The following is an 18,534-nucleotide window of genomic DNA, read 5'->3' on the forward strand; positions in this document are numbered from 1 at the left end:
CTCATCGTGTTGGCCATGTCTGCCAGCATCCCTGCAATGGAGACCAGGGTGGTGTTGATGTTCTTCAAGTCCTCCCTGATCCACAGGTACTGTCCCTCCTGCAGCCGCATGTTCTCCTGCAACTTGTCCAGTATCTGGCCCATCGTCTCCTTGGAATGGTGGTATGCTCCCTGGATCGCAGTGAGTGCCTCCTGGAGAGTCGGTTCCCTGGGCCTGTCCTCCCCCTGTCGCACAGCAGTTCTCCCAGCTTTCCTGTTGTCCTGTGCCTCTGTCTCCTGAACCGTGTGCCCACCACCACTGACCCCAGGTCTCAGATCGTCCTGTGTTTGTGGGGTGGCCTGGGGTCCCTGTAGTGGTAGACACACTGCTGATTGACGTGTCCTGGGGACAGAGGTATGGGCCTGCTGGGTTGGTGCTGTGGTGGTGTTTCCTAAGGGGGAGGCTCTGTGGTGGTGTGAGAGTGTGCCCGGGATGGCTTCTCCACTGGTTCTGGAGGGGGCATTGTGCCCAGTGTGCTTCATCCTGGGAAGGATGGGTGAGTGAATGGCTTCTTCCACTGGTTCTGGAGGGGGCATTGTGCCCAGTGTGCTTCATCCTGGGAAGGATGGGGAGAGTGGGTGGCTACTCCCACTGGTTCTGGAGGGGGCATTGTGCCCTGTGATGCAGATCTTGGGGAGTGCAAGGTCACAGTCTCTCACCTGGGTGTCAGACCCACAGGATTTGCAGGGACCAGGCTGCACAACAGCCCATGGGTGCAGGACTACACACTGTCCGGAGGCAGTGATGGCTGCTCAGTGGTGGCAGTGGCGATGCTGGTGGCGTTGCTGGCTGTGGTGGGGGGAGGCTCTAGGCCTTTCCTTGCAGCCTCAGACAGCTGCCCATTGGGGCTGCTGCTGCTTTGCAGTGGTTCTGGTGGCGGTGCTGGCAGTGGTGGGGGAAGGTTTCCAGCCCTTCCCCTGCAGCCTCGGACAGCTGCCCACTGGGGCTGCTGCTGCTGGCAGTGGTGCTGGTGGTTGTGGTACTGGTGGTGGTGCTAGCAGTGGTGGGGGGGAGGCTCCAGCCCTTCCCCTGCAGCCTCGGACAGCTGCCCACTGGGGCTGATGCTGCTGGCAGTGGTGCTGGTGGCGGTGCTGGTGGCGGTGCTAGCAGTGGTGGGGGGAGGCTCCAGCCCTTTCCCTCCAAGCTCGGACAGCTGAACCACCATGGGTGGTGGTGGGTGCTCCGACTGAGTCCCAGCACCAGGCCTCTTGTCCTTTTTGCCTGCTGGTGCAGACCCCTTGCCCTTCCTGCCAGCAGCTTGGGATGGCTCCTTACTACTCTTGGCAGCAGCTGGGGATGCCTCCTTGCCCTTCCTTCTACCAGCTGGGGGTGCCTCCTTGCCCTTCTTTGCAATAGCTGGGGGTGCCTCCTTGCCCTTCTTTGCAGCAGCTGGGAGTGCCTCCTTGCCCTTCTTTGCAGTAGTTGGGGGTGCCTCCTTGCCCTTCCTTGCAGCACTTGGTGCAGGCACCCTATCAGTGTGGCTGCCTGGTGCCCGGGATCCTCTCCCAAGTGCTGTAGCTGTGGACACTACTGTGCCCCTGGACTGGGTGGGTGAGGTGCTTGGCTGGGTTCTGACCACCCTGGCCTGACATGAGGGATGAGGGGGGAGGGCTAGAGAAGAGGTCAAAGATGGAGAGGAAAAGCTTCTTAGGGACATTGGGGCGGGAAGAGGGAGATGGTTTGTGAGTGGAGGTAGAGGGAGTGGTTGTATGAGGTGTCTGCTGTGTTTGGGTGCAGACGCATGGGCTCATGCTTTTGTGAAGTGGATGGCTGTTGGGTGTCTGAGTGCTTGCGTGTACTTTGGGAGGAGGGGGCCACAGTGGAGGCAGTGGATGATGCTATGTCTGCATCTGGATGGTGTTTGTGTGAGTGCCTGTGGGATGAAGTATGATGATTGTGTTTGCCATGTCCACTCTTGTGTGTTGTCCTGGGTGCCTGCTCGTCTGACTGTGTGCTTGGGATAGGTTGGGGTTGAGGGGAATGGAATTGGGTAGAGGAAGTTGAAGGGGGAGGTTAGAAACAGGGACTATGGCTTCCATCAGAGAGGAGGCCAGAGCCTGGATTGACCTATGTTGGGCCACCATGCCAGTGTGAATGCCCTCCAGGAATGCATTTGTCTGTTGCATTTGGGCTGCCAGCCCCTGGATGGCATTCACAATGGTTGACTGCCCAACAGAGATGGATCGCAGGAGGTCAATAGCCTCCTCACTCAGGGCAGCAGGGCTAACTGGGGCAGGGCCTGAGGTGCCTGGGTTGAAGGAGCTGCCCACCCTCCTGGGTGAGCGGGCACCGGAAACAGGCTGAGGGGCTGCTGGGAGGCCAGTGCTGGTACGGGGGTGGCAGCTGTACCTGTAGCTGGGGTGGGCACAGAGGTGTCTGCCACCACCCTGGAGCTTCCTCCAGAGGAGGAATCTGTGTCCGAACTGTCCCCTCCAGTCTCCGACGTGGTGCTCCCCTCGCCCTCTGTCCCACTGGTGCCCTCATCGTCGGTGGATTCGACCTCCTGGGCCCTGTGGGATGCAGCTCCCTCTGTCGCCGGTGCCTCATCTCCTCCGCCAGATGATGCTAATGCACATAAGGACAGGGTGACAAAACAAAAAGGGTGGGGAAGAGACAAATGAAACACTTGGTCAATGGCGGACACAACACCACCGTTGGCGTACACCACACACACACACACACACAGGAAACAACCCTAAGCACTATGCAATGCACTACCAGTCACAATGCTAGTCACCTGCCTACTGCAAGGGACACCTAACGCCACTTGCAGCATACCTGAGACCCACAGACCCCTGCCCAGTAGTAGATTACCTACTAGCTTGGGTGGAGGTATTTTACATCAGAACCCTGCCCAACATGGGACCTACTCTACAATGTCAGGCCTGGCCTACGGGCACCCACAGGCCAACACCCCCACACAAATACCACCCCACCATGTGCAAGTTGTATATTGGGGCACTGTACTCACCACCTTGTGGCTGCTGTGATGCCCCCAAGCGCACATCCATCTCCAGATAGGCTACTGCAAGTATGCGGGCCATCAGGGGGGTCAGGGTCCGATGGGCACCTCTTTCTAATTGGGAGGCCATCCCCAGCTGGGCCTCTGGGTCTTCCGTGCCCCGTGTCTCAGGTCCTCCCACCGTTTCCGACATTGGGTGCTCTGCCTGCCGTAGGGTCTGCACGTCCTTGGTGATGGCATGCCATGTTCCCTTTTTCTGATGGGCGTTGACCTGCAGGGAAATGGAAACAGGGAAAGATATTAGTCCGACCGTCCTGCCTGTTACACTCATGGCCCGCCATGCCCCTTCCCATCCCCATTAGCACAGACATGGCCCACCATTCATGCAGCACGCTGCCAAGGGCCCATCCACCAACCCTGCCCTACATGAGGCCTTCACACACAGCACTCCATGCATTCACGCCACATGCATTGTACCCACGGTGTACCCAACTGTTAGTCTGGAGGCCCATACAACATTCGGTACTGGGGTAGGACCCCATCCACCAGTCGCTCCAACTCCGCCGAGCTGAAGGCAGGAGCCCTTTCCCCAGTGACACGAGCCATGGTCAGTTCCAGACACAGGTCACAGCAGCACTTGCAGTGTAGGTCCTCTCCTGTTGAAGGTCAGGTAGCAAGTGAGTGAACAGATAGAAAATGGAGGTGACGTCCACGGCAATGCATACCGTCACCGCCAGCGTATATCACCATTGCCCACCGTACCCCATAGGGCCCCATGTTAACCAATGAGGAGTTGCACAGCGGTTTTCGACCACCTCCCGCAACGGCGCACAACGTCACAGAAATTCCCTCATTTCCACCTGTCCTTCTAAACAGGACAGGCAGATGCCATTTCAGGCGGGGGTGCAGGCCATGGCTCCTAATTGCATCACAGTACACATATGCACCATTTGGACCTCTCCAACTAAATACTGTTACAATCACGACATGCATTGAAGTGTAGTGTTTGGAAATAAGAGATACTGACCAGCTGCTCACCATTTTCCCTGATAGATTGCAACCGCTGCGGATGAATAGGAGATGGAGACATCCCCCGTGTACAGACCCCTGGTGGACTTGCCAACAATGGAGGACAGGCCCATTATCCTCACCTATAGACTGGACAGGGCCACAATCACAGAGGTGTGTGCCCAATTGGAGCCTGACCTATTCTCTGCTATCCGTCACCCCACCGGGATCCCACCCCTTGTGCAAGTGCTATCAGTGCTCCTTTTTCTGGCAACTGGCTCCTTCCAAGTGGCAGTGGGCTTAGCAGCAGGAATGTCTCAGCCATTGTTCTCAATAGAGCTGACCTGAGTGTTGTCTACCCTGATTAAACACATGCACAGCTACATCGTTTTCCCTCAAGTGGAGGATTTGGCCACAGTGAAAGTTGATTTCTATGCAATGGGACATATCCCCAACATTATTGGGGCAATTGATGGTACACATCTAGCATTAGCGCCCCCCCCCCCCAGCGAAATGAACAGGTGTTCAGAAATCGAAAGAGCTTTCACTCAATGAATGTGCAGATGGTGTGCCTGGCAGACCAGAATATCTCTCACGTCAATGCAAAATATCATGGGTCTGTGCATAATGCCTTTATCCAGAGGAATAACAGCATCCCACATGTGATGGCTCAACTCCAGAGGCACAGGGTGTGGCTAATAGGTGAGCCCTTGTTCCCACCCACTGTATGTTAGTGTCTGCCTTCAGGTGTCATCCCCATTTCATTGTGTGAGGCTAAATGTTGTCCCTCAATACTTGCAGGTGACTCTGGCTACCCAAACCTATTGTGGCTGCTGACCCCTCTGAGGAATGCACAGAGGCTGGGGAATGTTATAATGAGGCACATGGGTGTATGGTGTGGGCCCTAAGGGTTGGTGTGTGGCTAACAGTTGTCCCTAGATATTTGCAGGTGACTCTGGTTACCCCAACCTCTCTTGGCCAAGGGCAGAGGAACGTTACAATGAGGCACATGGGTGAACAAGAAGAATTATAGAGCAGACCTTTGGCCTGCTGAAGGCCAGGTTCCGTTGCCTCCACCTAACTGGTGGATCCCCGTACTACTCACCTAAGAGGTTTGCAAGATCATTGTGGCATGCTGTATGTTTTATAACCTTGCCTTACGTTGCCAGGTGCCTTTTCTGCAGGAGGAAGAAGCTGGAGATGGCCGTGTGGCAGCAGTGGACCCTGTGGATAGTGAAGATGAGGAGGCAGAGGATGAGGATGAGGACAACGGAGGTGCAATAATTCGTCAATACTTCCAATGACAGACAGGTAGGACAGTGTAACTTCACATTTAATTGCAGTTTTGTGCTTGACATGGTAACTGGCAGGCTGATTTTCCCACTTCTATGGCCACTCTCTGTACCCTTTGGCATCTCTATTTGCAGATAATTGTGCCCCACTATCACTCCTGGTGTGTTGACCTCAGCCAGCTAAAGGTTATTCCTATGTATACATTTCTATACAGTTGATTTTCAATGTTTAAACCTTGTTAAACGGACAGACACTTAAATCATTTGACATACTCCATACTTGTATTTTTTCAAAGGGTTTTTATTTAAGTGCCAAGAGGTAGAAAAGGATGTGCAATGGGCTGGGGGATGATGGAGGAAAGTCTAGGTTGGAGTCCAGTCTATTTGTATAGCAAGTTCATTGTCCAAGGGGGCATAGGAAGGGGAGAAATGGCAATTCAGGGTGGACAGGGTGACAGAGTGGGACACAAGGGTGACAATCAGGAGAGTCTTAATTCCTGGCAGGGGTCTTGGCAAAAGTCTCTGGATTGTGCCTGGATTGCAGGGAACCTTTGTAGGGTGGTTCACCTTCTGCAGGGGGAGGGGTGCTGGTGGCCTGTTGGTCTTGTGGCAGGGCCTTCTGTCCACTAGTGGTAGCGGAGGTGGAGGGCTGTTCATCAGTTTGGCTAGTGGCGGAGGCCGGGTGAGGTGACACTGCCTCCCTCATCGTGTTGGCCATGTCTGCCAGCATCCCTGCAATGGAGACCAGGGTGGTGTTGATGTTCTTCAAGTCCTCCCTGATCCACAGGTACTGTCCCTCCTGCAGCCGCATGTTCTCCTGCAACTTGTCCAGTATCTGGCCCAACGTCTCCTTGGAATGGTGGTATGCTCCCTGGATCGCAGTGAGTGCCTCCTGGAGAGTCGGTTCCCTGGGCCTGTCCTCCCCCTGTCGCACAGCAGTTCTCCCAGCTTTCCTGTTGTCCTGTGCCTCTGTCTCCTGAACCGTGTGCCCACCACCACTGACCCCAGGTCTCAGATCGTCCTGTGTTTGTGGGGTGGCCTGGGGTCCCTGTAGTGGTAGACACACTGCTGATTGACGTGTCCTGGGGACAGAGGTATGGGCCTGCTGGGTTGGTGCTGTGGTGGTGTTTCCTAAGGGGGAGGCTCTGTGGTGGTGTGAGAGTGTGCCTGGGTAACCGACTGTCCGGAGATCCCTGATGGGCCAGGTTAGTCATCCAGATCCAGGCGAACAGAGCTGATGTCATCACTGTGGGCCTCTTCTGGGGGGGGGGGACTGGATGTTGCTGGCACCTCTTCTCCGGTGACATTGGCTGGGGGACCTGTGGGGATGTACATGCAGTGTTATTGTTTCTGCGTGTGACACCATGTGCATGGGTGTGTTGCCCTCTATGGTTGTTGTTGCCCTGGCAGATTTGCCCTTGAGAGACCAGCTATTCTTTTAGCTAGGTGACTCTCTCCAGTGTGCATGCAGTGGTGATAGGTATCCATGCAGGTATGTGAGGGGTGTCCATGCATTGGTGTTACATGCAGGGCTTGCTATTGGGATGAGTGGGTTGTGATGGTGGGGTATGTGGGAGCTGGTGAAGTGATGGGAGTGAGGGCAGGGGTGGGGGTTTGTGATGGCATGCAGGTAGGGGGGGTGATAGTAATAGAGATTCGAGTCCAGTCCCCCTCCTATTCCACCCAGGCCCTCAGGATGCATGATTGCCAAGACTTGCTCCTCCCATGTTGTTAGTTGTGGGGGAGGAGGTGAGGGTCTACTGCCAGTCTTATGTACAGCTAGTTGGTGTCTTGCTGCTGTGGAACATACCTTCCCCTGTAGGTCATTCCACCTCTTCCTGATGTCATCCCTTGTTCTTGGGTGCTGTCCCACGGTGTTGACCCTGTCCACGATTCTCCGCCATAGCTCCATCTTCCTAGCAATGGATGTCTGCTGCACCTGTGATCCAAATAGCTGTGGCTCTACCTGGATGATTTCCTCCACCATGACCCTCAGCTCCTCTTCAGGGAATCTGGGGTGTTATTGTAGTGCCATGGGTGTAGTGTGAGTGGTGTGGGTGAGGGTGTGTGGGGTGAAGTGTTGGGGTGTATGATGTAAACTGCATTGGTGGTGTATAGGTGATGATGTTATGTGGCTCTGGTTGTGTGTGCTCTTGCTGTCTCTCTCTAGTATCAATTCTTTCTAGTCGTAAAGGGTTGTGGGTAATGTGGGTGTGTGTTTTACAGTAGTGTGAGTGCGTGGGTGTGTGTATGTGTGTCAGGTGTGTGCAGTTTGAATTGTCAAATGTGGTGTAGTTTTGTTTAAGTGTGTGTATTTTGAGTGCAGCGGTATGAACCGCCAATGGTTTACCGCCATTGAATGTCCGCTGCAGTGATTCGTGGGTCATAATGCTGTGGGCGTAGTTCTGTTGGCGTAACGGTGTGGGTTTTGCTACCGCCAGTTTATCACTGACCTTTGGGCTGGCGGACTTGTGTGTGTTGCTTTATAGTGACGGATTGGTATGTGTGTGTCATAATATGCTTGGCGGTTATCTGCCACCGCGGCGTTATGTTGGCGGCAGTCGGCATGGCGGTAAACGGGATTTACAATCAATGTCATAATGAGGGCCAAAGTGTTTTTATCTAGAACCCCTGGCAAATCTCAAACTTTGGCTAGAAACCCACATTCACCTCACATTTCTGTGATAGAAAGTTCTGGAATCTCTGGGGAGCCACAAATGTACTACCACCCAGCTTTCTTCCAAGTCTCCTGATCAGGAAAGGGCCCAAAATGCAACATGGACACATCAACTTTTTCTACTGCACACCAACACTTTCTTTGCAATTTGGTTAGCTGTGAATTTGTGACCTTAGCTCAGCCGGCACCTAGGGAAATCTACAAAACATGCATATTTCTGAAAACTAGACAAATAGGAGAGTCCAGGGCAGGGTGGTGTGACTTGAGTGACTCTCACTAGGGTTTTTCACCCACAAGCCCTTTCAAACCTCAAACATTGGCTAAAAGCACTCTTTCCACACATTTCCACAATCTGTGGAGCTCCACAAATGTCCTACCACCCAGAGTTCCCACACATCTCAAATAACAATGGTATCCTACTTGTGTGGGTGGGCAGAGAGACTCCGACACAAGAGGCCCTAAAGCATGGTAAGATCAATGATAGGGTTAGCTGCGGTATTTGGGGTTATGCTTGGCCCCCACCCATGTAAACCTAACACTCACGGACATTTTTGAAACACAGACACCTAGGGGATTTCAGGGTGATGTGCCTCATGTGGATGTTGATGGTTGGTGCCTAAGCAAGCTTCACAAATAAAAAAAAACTTCAACTGAGTTTTTACTACCTGTCAAGCATATGCCTCTGACAAAATTCTGAGCATTGCTGAACATGTGCCAAGTGAACCTTTACTAATGACTCAGATGAAACCCACGTGAGGCTCAGGAAAACCTTTTTTCATGAGCCTTTAGCACATTCACTGTGCTAAATTCAAACTACTTACAGTTTCTGGGTCTGAGTTGGGGGTGTCTGAGGACTAGATTCCTCAAACTGAGTGAGCATTTCTATCTTAGAAACTAAGGTAAACATGCTGCGGAAGAACATCCCAGATTCCCTGAAGAGCATGTCTAAAGTACTAACAAGCAGCCGACTCAGTGATAACGTTGCACATGCACAGACTACCATTGTGGGCAGTGCTGTGACTAAAATGCACTTTTCATATGGCAAACTGAACATCTACCACATTCTGACAGAAGATGAACATGGCAAGCAGGCTGCACATATGACCCATATGTGTAGTGTAGGTTGCAGATTTCTGTGTAATGTTCTGTGTATTTGTAAAGTGCACTGTCACCCGAAAAGGTATTGAGATGCTGATGCAGGAGCAGTCTGGGCTGATCCATGGAAATGCCTGGTTGAAGTGCCAAGCTTCTTGTGGGGTTCAAGCTTTTTAGATGTGTTGTGGCCGGTCGGTCCAAGCTTTCGGAGCATGTTAGGAGAAATACTACTGCCTGTTCTAGTGCTGCGTATGCATGGGATGTGTGTGAGCAGGAGTCCAGCTGAGCGGAAGTGTTTATAAGGTTTCTGAAATCTGAGGCAGTTGTTGAGGTATGCTGGTACACTGTTGTGTAAGCATTTGAATGTGTTCATGAGGAGTATGAAGGGAGCTCGCTTATGGATAAGGAGGCAGTGAAGCTTTTTGAAATGTAGGGTGTGTGTGGTGGGAGGTTGAGCCTGACTACTGCATTCTGGATGGTTTGGAGTCATCTTAATAGTTGAGTGAAGGAGTAATTGAGTATCGGGGCCACTGGAAATGAGTACTTTGGTGAAGATGAAGTGACAGCAAGTGTGTCTCTACTGCCTTGACTATATCCCTTCTACCTCTGTGATATTACTATGAAAGCACATCTTGCCAAAGCTTTTCCAACTTCTTCATGTTTCTGTCACCGTGAAAGGCCTGACTAATTCTGTATACTTGCCTTTTAAGTAAATCTTTACTGAAGTTTCTGTGGCAGCTACTTGATGCTCAAGAAGACATGTCCTTCACGTGCCTTTCATGTGTGCTCACTGTGCTAAATCAGGCTCGTTCCAGTTCGCAGATAAGTTTGGTGTGTCCAAGGATGCCTCAAGGGCTAGATTCTCTGACAGGAGTGATCATATCTATCTTTGAAACTAAGATAAACATGCTGGGGAAGACTGTCCTAAGTTTGTTAAAGAACACTTCAAAAACTACTGAAGGCGTTATGTTTTGCTGCACATGGTGCTCTGTGACAATGTGGGCTGTGTTTATTCTACCATCATGTGCAGTGCATTGACTTTAATGTATTTGTCATAAGGCAAACAAAACATCTACCTCGATCTCACAGCGAATAAAGGTGTCAAGCAGTCCATAAGGAAGTCCAAGATTTTCTCAGTTAAAGGAAACAATTTGAAAGACGGCTTGCCAAGGGAAGAAGTGGCCAATAGGAGGTATGCATTTGTGCACAGCCATTGAAAAGTACAAACTAGGACAGCTCCACCTCAGTCGGTCTACCAATACTGTGCTTTTTTATGCTGCAGCGTAAAGTAAGTTGGAAAAAATCATCCTGGCTGAGATGGACATGGAGGACAGTACCAACGAGTGTCCTGCTTCTTTCCTTGCTTAGAGCAGACTCTGCAAAAACAACATGGTTGAATCTATTTCTCTGTTGCAGGAATGTGATTAGCAAAGTGCAGATCCTGCAGTCTTGCCATGTCCTCTAGAGCAGATGAAGTGAAGGCTACTGCTTTTTCAGCAGTAAGTCTTTCAATGACCGTCAACTGAAAGTCAAGGAAAGACATCGATTTTCTGTCATGGTCCGACAGTGAATCATTGCATGTTGCCAACTGGATCAGACTGGTAAACAGCTTCTTATACCATGTGCAAGTTTTACAAGTTGTGTTGTATGGCTGAATTACATGGTCATTCTTATCCACTCTGCCCATGTACTTGTTGTTATCAAGCAAACAGGTGGGTTTTCGAACCTCAGCCAACTAACCACAAGCCATTACCCGGGAATTGGTCTCATCATGAAGTGTAGTGAGCTCATACACACCCAGCCTATTGGAGATTTCAACTGTGAGCAATTCATTGAAATGCAATGCAGTGTTCTGGGATTTTTGGAGCTCCTGCAGGAATTGTTTGAGGCAACATTGACTTGGACCACATGTCACAGTGCCAGCTTTGTACAGTTCACTGAACAGCTCTACTCCCATACACAGGTTATCTACATAAAGGTTATAATTTTTATGTAGAAATGATTGGACAAGCTACAGTACAATTTTTGCTGTCACTGTTTGCGTGGTAGGACAACCAACATGTTTTAGAGTGGAGCCCATCCCTTTATAAACTCTCAGGCAGTATACAAAGCCGGTAGAGTTCTCACACAGCATGTACACATTGATGTCATATTAAGCTCTTTTAATCTGTATGTGCTGCCTGAACCGCAGCCACCCTTTGGACAGGATCAGGGACTCCTCAATTGCTATATACTTTCCAGGGGTATACATTGCTGGAAACCTGGGTAACAAACCCACCATTCTCTGACTGGTCTACTCCAGTGGTTCCCAACCTGTGGTCCACGGACCCCCAGGGGGCCGTGACACATTCCCAGGGGGTCCGCAGGCATGGGCTAGGAGAAAGGCACTTTTCCAGCTGGGACCTCTGATAAACATGTGTGTGTTTTTATACTCATTACTTCCTTTGTTCAGCAGTTTTAAAAGCACTGCAAAGCTCCTTGTACAGTAACAATAAAAGTGTCAAGATAATTCTAGTGATTAATGTAGCTGCTGGAGAGGAATGAGAGTTTTGGGCAGTGTCACTTTTGACTCAAATGGAGTGCAGATGGTTAATATGCCTGCTGCAAAGAACGTGTATCATGCAAAGAACAGTATTTGATGTGCATGTCACAGTGCATTATTGCTTTTGTCACAGAGATTCTTTTGTTACTGTGCAGTTCATAATCGTAATCTAGCACAGTGAGCTATGAACTGCCATTAAAGAGCTGCAGGCAAACTGCATGGCACAAATTAGAAAGTTGTTTTTTCCCAGTCTTTAATTTTCCTTATACTGCTAAAAAAGTTAGCTTGTGTAGAAATACATTCTTATTATTAAAGTCATTTCTAACCACTTTGTTGTGTTCTGAATCCTGAGTTTGTGCTTCTCCAGACCAAGCACTGTTAAAAAATGCCTACCAATGTGGATGACATGTGAATCCTATGTGGATGACCTTGTAATCGCCTGTGAAGTGCTCTGACACCCTACAATAGTATGAGAGGTTCTATAGAACAAAATAATGACATGTGACAGAGAGACTAGGGAGAGGTGAGAGTCCTTTATTGTCTTCTTCCTTTCCCCATCACATATTTATGTGAAAAAGCTTTCTCAGATCTTACACACCTAAAAAATAAAAACAGATTTCACTCTGGAAATGTAGAATGTGACCTGAAGATTCACCTTTCCTGAATAAAGCCAAACATTGAAAAGTTAGTTGCGGACCTGCAGCGCCAACCTTCCCAATAAAATGTTTTGATTTTTGCATACTTTTTCAGTATGAAAGCATTATCTCTTTGGTAATTTGAGTATTTGTTTGGAGCGTACTTGATATATTTTTGCAAATTACTGTTTTAATGTTTGAAATTTAAATTGTACAAACTGCTTGGGGGTCCCTGGCTTTCAGTAATGATTCATTGGAGGTCCTCAGGAGTCAAAAGGTTGGGAACCACTGGTCTACTCAAACCATGAGAGTAGACCAGTAGTACTGTACACTTGCTTCGTGCACTATCCTCATTATAGTATAAGGCCCAGAAATGTATTTTCTTAAGAGTACCTCCATGCTCCTTCAGAAATGGTTCTGTACACACTTTTGTTTGGTGCACAATTTCCTCAAGGATGTCAATATTCAAAATAGATGGACATAGTCATTATGCAACAAAATTGATGTATTGACTTAACATCCAGCATCTGCAGTAAACTGGCATATTTGGGGCTGCCGAATGAGCACTTGGTCTGTGCTTGTCACCACATGTGCCAGCTCTCTGGGCTGGTCTGGTCTACCCTGCTACTGTCTCTTGGCTGCACAGATTGTGCTTGCAGTGAGACATCATAATTTCCTTGACAATGTTTCTTAGTATCACTTTCCAGTGCAGGTAGCATGCGTAGAAGACAGTTCTAGCCCTGGCAACACTGCCAGACTGAGAGGCTCTGTGTTGGTGTGGTGCACTCTGATCCATTTATGCCATCCACAATAGCCAGTGAAATGGTCCTCGTGATATCAGATAACCTGCCCTCTGTGAGTGATGCTTGGTTATGGCAGAGTGAGCAGGTCTTTTAGGTTTCGCCTGCACAGCACTTGTGCTGTGCTCTCAAAATCTCTTGTAACTAAAAACAAGCAATGGCAAGGCCAATAGGTTTCACCTATGTGAAATCTACTTTGTTTGTCACTGTGTTTTTTCATGTTGCACAGCAGATGAGATGCTAAAAGGCTTAAAGAAAAAAAGAATGCTATGATGCGGTCAAAGCTGGCCACATCATAGTACTTATTAAACTTTAAGCCATTTTGCACAGCAGGTCAAATGCTGTGCAACATGTGAAGAAACATTGACAAAGCCAATAGATTTTGCATAGGTGAAACCTATCAGCTTTGCTAAGGCTTGTTTTGTGTGCTTCTTACTTGTGTTTCATTGTATTTCCAGATCGTGTTGATTCGTCAGTATGCTTAAAGGTAATTTATACACTGAATCATTTTCGAGCTGAATGATGTTGTTTTGTTGTTCTTTGATACCTATTTTTGCAAAATATTAGGCAAAAAATATAACGGGGACAAGACAATCCAAAGATCTCCTAATTTAATTATTTTGCGAAAATAATTCAAAGGACTACTACTAATTTGATTATTTAGCGAAAAACACTTGGGAAATGTGTTAATGTTAATCTTTTTAACCTTGCTATCTACTTCCTAACTCCAACACACCAAGCCCTTTTCTCGACATGCTATAAGTATTTTTTTTTTTTTACTTTTGCCACCTGATCATTTAGTAATGCCCAAATTTGTGGTTTCATGTTGGCATGCCAATAGATGCCGATAGTGTGTTTCTTTCTTTAAAAAATATGCAGCACGTTTTGTAAAATGCACAGCATAGGAATTGCAATTTTTAATTCGATCTAAGGTGCCCAAAACAGATGGAGTTTCATAAAAACATATTTTCACAAGTGTATCATTAATTCAGGAACAGCCGGTCAGTTTCTAGCTTCCAATGTGCTTACGTGTCCAAACTTATATTGTAAAAAGAAATTTAAAATATAGAAATGTATGTAACACTAGACAACATTTCTACATCAGAAACTGGACACTGGTTTCTATTTCCCACATGTTGTACGCCCTCTCTATGAGTCAATGTATTACAAATGGAAAGAAATACAAGTGCCCAATATCAATAACTGAAACTTTTCATTTCAGTGCAGTACTTTGAAAACAATGTTATATATTCAAATGTTTGATTTTTGTAAGCTGTCTGATAAACATGGGCTAAGCAGCACCTAAAACATCCTAGATCAATGATCAAAAAGGCGAGATGGGGATGACGATCCTTTACATATCTGGTTTCCAAGTTATGGAATAGTCTCCCCACCAACCTCAGATTGGACCAACCAGAAACCACCTTCAGGAAACTCCTGGAGATGCATCTTCTTAAGGGCAGTCCTTTTACTTTTCTTTAAATGGGTCCAGGTACCAGCAAGTGTTGTCTTCTCTTCGTGCTGAGAGGATCATACGGGTAGCTGTGCGCTATACAAAACAACTGAACCGAACAGACCACTGGCACAAGGTTCAAAGGCATAAACACAGTTTGCCATAGTACGCAAACAAAGCAGATATGCCTTTGGTAAGGCCCCACAATAGATACAGTCTTCGAATCTTTCTTTCTCGGACAACTATCATTATGTTTATGTCTTTGAAACTAGGAGCTTGCAGACCACTGTTCAACAATGACATCTCTGGAACAGGCACCTGGGTAGTCTTTTAAATTGTTCTGCAGCATTCAGTAGTCAGCACCATCAGACAAGGTTAACTTCCTCTGAAAAGCCTTATTGAACGCAAAATGTCATGTCAGGATTCTACCGCAGTGAAAATTTAACTATTCTAACTGTTTAGTTGAAAGGACATTATCTCATTAAAAGCTGATCAGTATGAGGCAGGGCTTGGCAAAATGGCTGCCTAGGCACATCTTGCAAATGCTCCCGTCCCGACCATTAAACTTCTTAATAATCCTGAGTCCCTCAGCCCTCTAAGGCGCTATTAGACGCAGTACAACTGCCTGAAGATTCCCCCCGAGCCTGTGCTAAACCCCCTCCCGATCCGTGTGCGATGCTCAGGGCCAGTACTGATCGCACCCGAGTAGTATTGGGCCAGCGTGCCGGGAAAGACCGGGGACACAGCGAGGCCTCCAGCGGAGTCCGGCCAGGCCGAAGAACAGCATACTGGGCACCAGAGGTGAGAGTAACACTGACCTCCAGGGAATCAGCCAGAAAAGAGCCCCTGGCGAAGGTGGCTCAGGAGATGAAGGTGTGAAGCAGGGGCTACCTGGATGGCCATTTGCGTCAGAGACGCGCTGCTGTCGACCAGGGGGTGAAATCCCAGATGCCCACCTGGGCATGAAAGATCGGATCCTTGATTTACAGAACTCTGAGCTGAGCCGGACGGGGACCGCGTGAAGGTGTAATCAGTCCCAGTCCTGCGTGTGGTGAGGCCTCATTCTTTGCTCTCCATGAGGCGCAAACACTAATCAGGAGTGAAATTGATATCAATAGGGGACATTGGCTGCACGGGGAGTGAATGCCGGATCCTGAGAGTCCTTCGTGGTTGGCTTGGTGGCCCAGACAAGTTTCTGGGCCCCACCGTAGATATTCTCCCAGGGCTGCAGGGCAATGAAACAGTGCTACCAGGGGTGACAATCCAGGGGACGGAGGGCAGTGAGTACCTGATTTTATGAGGGGTGCATGATAAAGACCTGCATGCGACTCAGTGGCGTGGGCTATGTGCACAGCATAAACTGAGGGAAAGTGACAGGATGTCCCACGCACAGAACCTGAGGGAGGTGAAAATTCCTGGCTGGCGGCAGACGACCACCAGCTAGAGAACACGGTTGCATCATACCCCACAGCAAGAACCCAAAGCCTCCACTGCCCTATCTACTAGAAAGTGGGGAGGTGCTGGTGGGACAGGGCCTGCACGAATTTCTTCCATGGACTGGAAAAATACCCCAATCTCCCTGATTGAAGAGAAGGTCTGGGGGCTCCAGTGTCGGGTTCAAGAGACGATCTGGTACACCCTGATTCCCACTAGAGCTGCACGACAGACACAGAAACCCGTGCACTGCTGGCCACGTACATAGACCCCACCATGGGTAAAGAAAAAGCAGTCAGGGGAGCCCAAACAAACACGATTATGCAGTATACCACCTCAGTGCGTGGATCGCACACTTCAGAGTGGACTGGCCTTCCAACCCAACAAGGACTCTCGCAGGATACTACCAATATTTTGGAAGTGCTTAGGTGGAGCCGAGAGGCACTAGAGAATAAGATGGACACTATGGCAATTAACATAAACCACCTCTGACTCGACCTCTACAAGGTGGTGGAGAGAGTCACAACCAAAGAAGGAGAAGTGGTTACACTGCACACCTCAGTTTGGGACCCACAAACAACTGTTTCCGAACATAAGCCATTCATGCCACAGAATGACTGGAGGATGCGGAGGGCCGTTAACACCACAATAACCTCAGACAAGCGGAGGGTCCCTCTGCAGAACTTTCTCTAGAGGACTGGGTTGCCACGGCCTTACAAACTATGGGCCAGATGTATGAAAATATTTTGCACTCGCAAACGGTAAAATCGGCCGTTTGCGAGTGCAAAATAGTGGTCTGCAATGCATGAAAGGCATTCGCAGACCACAAAGTAGAAATCGCAAAAATTGCGTTTTTTTGCGTTGCGACCTGGATTTTGCGAATCGCAATTTGCGATTTGCAAAATCCAGGTCGCAAGGCAATGCTGCAAAAAATCGCAAATTGCGATTTTTCGCAGAATGGTATTTTGCACATGCAAAATACCATGATCTGCAACCAGGTGGTAACCTGGTGCAAAATTCAAAAATGCAGTAAAACTGCATTTTTAAATTTAACATGTAAAGCACACATGCCCTTTGGGCATATGTGTACCTTACATGTTAAAAAAAAAAAATTGGGGTGCAGGAGAGGGGGCCTTAGGGCCCCAGCACCCTGGCCTTTTGCATTTCCAAAATTGCGATTTCTGGTTCAGAAATCGCAATTTTGGAAATGCAAAAAATTCGCAGCTATGGGCCAACAGGCCCATAGCTGCGCATGGGGCCGGTATCGCAATTTGCGATTCGGTAATAGCATTTGCGATTTTTAAGAAATCGATATTACCGATTCGCAAATGTGATACATGGCCCTTTGCGAGTCGGTAATAGCGATTTCTTAAAAATCGCTATTACCGAATCGCAATGGGCCGTGATCATACATCTGGCCCTATATGACTCTCAAAGATTTTTACAGTGGAGAGAGCACATAGAGCTCTGGGCCCAGCGCTTTTCCAGTTGCTGAGATCCCAAGCGGAGGAAAACGTGACACATTATTACATAGTACCCCTCTGAACCAAGAGGCCACAACATGACTGCAACCTGACTGAGATTAATCTTAAGGTGCCATACATCTCTTCCTTACTTTTCCAGGCCACAACGTATTAGGATGAAGGACTAAATTGGGTACCGGTGGGCGCCCCCCTCCCCCGCTTGTTACATCTGCTGAAATGATTAGTCAAGTTCTGGGGGCTGGGGGAGGGATTACTTGATACAGTGGAACACATGGTGCTTTTAGTCTGGCTATATCGAGTTTAAGATTTGTTTTTCAGTATGGAATTACATAACTGTTATACATGATCTAATGCATACTTGTTTGAAACTGTTACATCATATGTATCGCAATGATAAGTGACAATAGAGAAATAAAATAAAAAAAGATTAGTATTTTACTTCTCAATACCGAACATCAGATGAAAAAATAGGAGAGCTGTATCTACTAATGTGCAATGGGCCCTACAGGTTTACTATATTACCATGAGGCCTTACTGGATTTTTATAATGCCAATGGGCCTTACTGATGGCAGCCTTATTGAAGCCACCAACCTGTGAAAGCTGGGCTTTCACAATCATTATGGGTGACTTTGGGAGGAGTAGAAGCCACACACAGAACGAACAGGATTGAAAAAGTTTATATTTTGTTTTGTCTTTGTTAGGTAAAATGGCTATGTTAGTTCGATATGAGGTGTGCATGCTGCATTTGGGCTTTAGTGATTTGTTTTAAAGAGGTAAAGAATAGTTTGGCCTGAAATTGTAGTAAACATGCTGAATGCTCTTTGTGAAATATGTTATCTGCCTTAACAGAATGCGACCTATGTGTCACCATTCTATTAAACGGATGCGTATTTCTACTGAAGAGCACCTGGGCAAGCCTCTCCTACAAGCCACACTCCATTAATAAGACCAAATCTGAATTTTATAAGAGCTTAACGCTTTTAATAGCAACACAGGGATGATAAACATTGCTCTACAGTGGTAGACTCAAAGCAACACAAATACAAAGTGACAATAAACCTTGTACCTGAAATATTCACAATTCACTTCAACAGAAGGTATTTTTCAGTGCA

Source organism: Pleurodeles waltl, chromosome 7 (assembly GCF_031143425.1).
Source record: "Pleurodeles waltl isolate 20211129_DDA chromosome 7, aPleWal1.hap1.20221129, whole genome shotgun sequence".
Taxonomy (NCBI): Eukaryota; Metazoa; Chordata; class Amphibia; order Caudata; family Salamandridae; genus Pleurodeles; species Pleurodeles waltl.